We start from the raw sequence: 6,000 nt of genomic DNA, 5'->3' as shown, positions 1-6,000 counted from the left end.
GGAACCTCCGGGGTATCCCAGCAGTTAAGACCCGATTGAAGGCAACAGCTTACACCGTAAAGGGAAACACAGTCACCGCCAAGGCTACAGTTCCCAGGGCCAGAGCCTGATGGCAATAGGGGCTCCCTCAGCATCCATCCAAGCTGGGGAGCGGGTTACCGGTGGGAAGCCATTGGAACCGTAAACACAACACTGGTGCAGGGAAAGGCAGTCACCATCAACCTACCGGGAGGAGAACAACCGCAGCCACCTGTGGGACCCGTCCATCCAGCCGTTTGTTTGACAGAGACTCTGTGTGAATTACTGGCTGAGTGAGTACCACCGTGCCGTGCGGCACAGCGCTGCCCCCGCGACCCTGCACCTCACCAGGCCCCGTAACCCGCCTGTCATCCCTACCCTCCCACCGGGCCCTGGGACAACCAACCCCCCTACCCACGGAGGGGAGAAAACATCATCCAAGCTGCTCCCTGTCATCGCTCCCGGGATCCCCGTCCAGAGCAGCGGTGGTGTCACAACTTCACCACAACCGTGGGTGGCGTCACGGACAATATCCCCCCGAACCACACACCAATTCCCCCTTTCACTCACGGGCGAGGAACGCCGCTCGAGTCCCCGGGATCCGGCCCACCGCTTGAGCCACCACTGAGCAGCAGCAGCAGCAGCCGGACCCGAGCAGTGGGTGAGCGCAGCGACCCCTCCTCCGCTCGCGACAGTACCGCACTAGGTGCATGTGAAGAGAAGCAGGAAGCCGATGGCCTAGAGCAGTGTTTCTCAATTCCAGTCCTCAAGACCCAACAACAGATCATATTTTCAGGTTTTTCTCAATATTAGACAGGGAATAATTCAATCACCTGTGCAACATTAAGGAAATCCTGAAAACCTGATCTGTTGGTGGGTCTTGAGGACTGGAGTTCAGAAACACTGGCCTAGAGATACCAGTAATAAAGGGAAACTCTCTCACACACCCAGACTCCACCAGCGTGTCGGGGCGAGGAGAGGGAAACCCTCATCCATGACTAACGATCTGGGCACGTTACACTTATGTATCACAAACTGACCTAATTCCTGTGCCCCACTGTGAGGAAAATAAATATCCCTGGTTGGCATTAGAAGTAGTAGGGGAATACAGATTATTATTTTCATCAAAATAAATCAGAGAACAAAAATAAAATAAATACTGAAGCCATTTGACCACTAAACACATGCTGTTTCCCTCACCTACAGTGCCTTGCGAAAGAAATCGCCCCCCTTGAATTTTTCAACCTTTTCCACATTTCAGGCTTCAAACATAAAGATAAAAATTTTAATGTTATGGTGAAGAACCAACAACAAGTGGGACACAATTGTGAAGTTCAACGAAATTTATTGCTTATTTTAAACTTTTGTAAAAAATAATAAACTGAAAATTGGGGCGTGCAATATTATTCATCCCCTTTACTTTCAGTGCAGCAAACTCACTCCAGAAGTTCATTGAGGATCTCTGAATGATCCAATGTTGTCCTAAATGACTGATGATGATAAATATAATCCACCTGTGTGTAATCAAGTCTCCGTATAAATGCACCTGCTCTGTGATAGTCTCAGTGTTCTGTAGAAAGCACAGATAGCATCATGAAGACCAAGGAACAAAATAGGCAGGTCAGTGATACTGTTGTGGAGAAGTTTAAAGCTGGATTTGGTTGTAAAAAGATTTCCAAACTTTAAACAACCCAAGGAGCACTGTGCAAGCGATCATATTGAAATGGAAGGAGTATCATACCACTGCAAATCTACCAAGACCCGGCTGTCCATCCAAACTTTCATCTCAAACAAGGAGAAGACTGATCAGAGATGCAGCCAAGAGGCCCATTATCACTCTGGATGAACTGCAGAGATCTACAGCTGAGGTGGGAAAGTCTGTCCATAGGACAACAATCAGTCGTACACTGCACAAATCTGGTCTTTATGGAAGAAGGGCAAGGAGAAAGCCATTTCTCAAAGATATCCATAAAAAGTGTTGTTTAAAGTTTGCCACAAGGCACCTGGGAGACACACCAAACATGTGGAAGAAAGTGCTCTGGTCAGATGAAATCAAAACAGACCTTTCTGGGCACAATGCCAAACGATATGTTTGGCGTAAAAGCAACACAGCTCATCACCCTGAACACACCATCCCCACTGACATGGTGGTGGCAGCATCATGGTTTGGGCCTGCTTTTTTTCAGCAGGAACAGGGAAGATAGTTCAAATTGATGGGAATATGGATGAGCCAAAATATAGGAACATTCTTGAAGAAAACCTGTTGGAGTCTGCAAAAGACCTGAGACTAGGTCGGAGATTTGTCTTCCAACAAGACAATGATCCCAAACATAAAGCAACATCTACAATGGAATTGTTCACAAATAAACATATCCAAGTGTTAAGGCCCGTTCACACGCTACGATATATCTAACAATATGTCAGCGGGGTCACGGAATTTGTGACGCACATCCGGCATTGTTAGAGATGTTGTAGCGTGTGACATCTCCAAACGACTGTGAATGAGCAAAAACGACACACAAACGACGGGGGCGGGTGCGATCACTCATACGATCGCACGACATATCGGCGCATGTGACGGTGCCTTTAGAACGGCCAAGTCAAAGTCCAGACCTGAATCCAATCGAGAATCTGTGGAAAGAGCTGAACACTGCTGTTCACAAACGCTCTCCATCCAACCTCACTCAGCTCCAGCTGTTTGCAAAGGAAGAATGAACAAGAATTTTGGTCTCTCGATGTGCAAAGCTGATAGAGATAATACCCCAAGCGACTTGCAGCTGTAATCGCAGCAAAGGTGGCGCTACAAAGTATTAACTTAAAGGGGACGAATAACATTGCACACCCCAATTTACAGTTATTTATTTTTTTAAAAAGTTTAAAATAAGCAATAAATTTCGTTCAACTTCACAATTGTGTCCCACTTGTTGTTGATTCGTCACCATAACATTAAAATTTTTATCTTTATGTTTGAAGCCTGAAATGTGGGAAAAGGTTGAAAAATTCAATGGGGCCGAATACTTTCGCAAGGCACTGTACATGGTAAACCAACTCGTATTAAATCTAAAATAAGAAGCGCTGATAGGGTAACACCAGATGACAAGTGCCATTTATAAAGGAAATATACACTCACCTACTGTGGTTGTGAGAGTCACAACCACTGATAAGCATGAGATAATGGCGTTTGCTGCAGCCCCACGTGGATGAGCATTCAAAACGGAGTAGAGAAGGGGTTAACGCCGCACATCAGCCAAATGAAAGTGTAGAGATGTTGATTAATAATCTCTTTTTTTATTTAATCGGTCTACGCATTTCGAGGTTGAAACCTCTTCCTCAGGACCAGGACATCAACAAAGCAAGATATTATTCATCAACATCTCTACACTTTCATTTGGCTGATGCGCGGCGTTAACCCCTTCTCTACTCCGTTTTGGAAATCAAACCGTATGGTATTCACATATTTGCCAACATTTCTGTACATGTCTCACCCCTGTGCCTCCTGCTTACACACTTTTGGGCAGGAAATCTGGGACAGTTGGATAACTGTGCATTCAGCAGGCCAAGATCCCAGCAAATCTACATGACGTCTTTAGCTTTCTCTGCTTTTAACTACCGTAGTCTTCTCACTTTACAGGGAACCTGTCAGGTCCTATATGCATTCTAACCTACAAGCAGGGTGATGTGTGGCCTAGAAACCCATTCCTACCCATCCCTGTGTTGTAATATTGTGTAATATGAATGTATAAAAAAAGTTTTATTATTTACATGTTCCCTATGTAAATGATCAGAGGGGCTAGTTACCTGGGTGTCGCATTGCCCCGTGGGCGTTTGCATGGTTTCCGTGGTATCACGCTCCAGTGGGCATGCTATCATGGATTTACATGAGCGACATCACCATCAGCTCCTTGAGATCCCGCGCATGCGTGCTTGCCATTCCCGCAGCCTTGTTATCCGGGTGCTTGCTTGTCGGCTTCAGACGCGCACTGAATATGCTCAGAAGACTCCTGAGGTTCCGACCATGCGCAGAGCGCGTCTGAAGCCGACAAGCAAACACCCGGATAACAAGGCTGTAGGAATGGTAAGAGCGCACACGCGGGATCTCAAGGAGCTGACGGTGACGTCGCTCATGTAAGTCCATGATATCGCGCCCACAGGGGCGTGATACCACAGAAACCATGCAAATGCTCCCACGGGCGATGTGATGCCCAGGGGACTAGCACCTCTGATCATTTACATATTGAACATGTAAGTAATAAAACTTTTTTTTTATATATATATATAGATATATATATATATATATATATATATATAAAACTAGCTGTACTACCCGTCTTCGCCCGGGTTAATAACTGCTGTTAACAAAATAGAATGTATTAACAAAAATGTATTCTGCACACAAAAACTACAAAACTAATAGATAGAAATGTAATTATTAAAAGGCAAAAACTAAGCTAATAGAAGCATTTCACAACATATATTTCAACACCACAGATATTCCACACAGATTTACCATCCTATGACCTCACACATACTGAGAATGTCCTTTGTTGCCTATATTAACCAATCAGAGCTCAGATTAATTAACTGTAGCAAAATAGAAGCTAAGCTGTGATTGGTTGCTATTGGCAGCCTGATAGATCTCCAGGCAACAGAAAGCCCTCCCCCTGACAGTATATATTAGCTCACACATACACATAATAGGCAGGTCATGTGACTGACAGCTGCCGTATTTCCTATGTGGTACATTTGTTGTTCTTGTAGTTTGGCTGCTTATTAATCAGATTTTTATCTTTTAAGGATAATACCAGACTTGTGTGTGTTTAGGGCGATTATGTGGCGAGGTTGGTGTGTGTGTGGTGAGATGTGTGCTGAGGGTGGTATATGTGTTCAAGTACGTGGTAGTGTGTGGCGTATTGTGTGTGTGTGTTCATATCCCCGAGTATGGTGCGTATCCCATGTCGGGGCCCCACCTTAGCAACTGTACGGTATATACTCTTTGGCGCCATGGCTCTCATTCTTCAAGTCCCCCTTGTTTACATCTGGCAGCTGTCAATTTGCCCCCAACACTTTTCGTTTCACTTTTTCCCCATTATGTAGATAGTGGCAAAATTGATTGGTAAATTGGAACGCGCGGGGTTAAAATTTCACCTCACAACATAGCACCCGGCGCTGCCCGGGATAGTAACTGTCTCTCTGTTTCTCTCCCATTCTCTGCCTGTCTCCCCCTCTGTATATATCTCTCTGTCTCTCTCTCTTTGTCTGTCTGTCTCTTTCCCAGTCGGTCTCTCTCTATCTCTTTGTCTATCTCTCTCTTTCCCTGTCTGTCTATCTATCTCTTTCCCAGTCTCTCTATCTATCTCTTTCCCAGTCTGTCTATCTATCTCTTTCCCAGTCTGTCTATCTCTTTCCCAGTCTGTCTATCTATCTCTTTCCCAGTCTGTCTATCTATCTCTTTCCATGTCTGTCTATCTATCTCTGTCACTTTCCCTGTCTGTCACTTTCCCTGTCTGTCACTTTCCCTGTCTGTTACTTTCCCTGTCTTTCCCTGTCAGTCTCTTTCCCTGTCGGTCTGTATCTTTGTCTGTGTCTATCTCTTTGTGTCTCTCTCTTACCTTGTCTATGTCTGTTTCTTACCCTGTCTGTGTCTGCCTCTTTCCCTGTATGTGTCTGTCTCTTTCCCTGGCTGCATTGTGACACGCCAACATTCCATATAAGGGCATGGCTGCGCATTCTTCTGAAGTTCTGGCTGCACTGTGGCTCCGAGCTCCATTCGCTTTAATGGAGGCAGGTTTTTTGGCGAACAACTGTAAAGAGCGGGGTTAAAATTTCCCCTCAAAAAGCCTATGACGCTCTCGGGTCCAGAAGTGTGAGGGTGCACATTTTTGTGGCTGTAGCTGCGACGGTGCCGATGCCAATCCCGGACATACACACACACACATACACACACACACATTCAGCTTTATATATTAGATATATATATATATA

This window comes from Anomaloglossus baeobatrachus, chromosome 3 (assembly GCF_048569485.1).
Source record: "Anomaloglossus baeobatrachus isolate aAnoBae1 chromosome 3, aAnoBae1.hap1, whole genome shotgun sequence".
NCBI lineage: Eukaryota > Metazoa > Chordata > Amphibia > Anura > Aromobatidae > Anomaloglossus > Anomaloglossus baeobatrachus.
Note: the sequence above shows the minus strand (reverse complement) of the source record.